The sequence below is a fragment of the Plasmopara halstedii genome (assembly GCF_900000015.1).
Source record: "Plasmopara halstedii genome assembly, contig: Scaffold_614, whole genome shotgun sequence".
Lineage (NCBI taxonomy): Eukaryota > Oomycota > Peronosporomycetes > Peronosporales > Peronosporaceae > Plasmopara > Plasmopara halstedii.
Window position 1 is genome coordinate 1,432,796 of NW_020187532.1, and position 209 is coordinate 1,433,004.

Sequence of the window (209 nt, forward strand, 5' to 3'; positions counted from 1 at the left end):
CTACGTGGGCTTGCCCAAGCCGTACCGGGATCCGGCGCCAGAGTCCGCGTTCTCTGGCGCCGGAGCCCATCCCACGGGCCCTCGGCCACTCAGAAGGTTCTGAGCACGGAGTGCAACAACCTTCATTTCTAATGGCGCCAAGCGCTTCACCGTCGCATGCAGCGACGCATTCGCCTGCTCCACGGCTAGGAGTCGCTCCGACAAAGCGC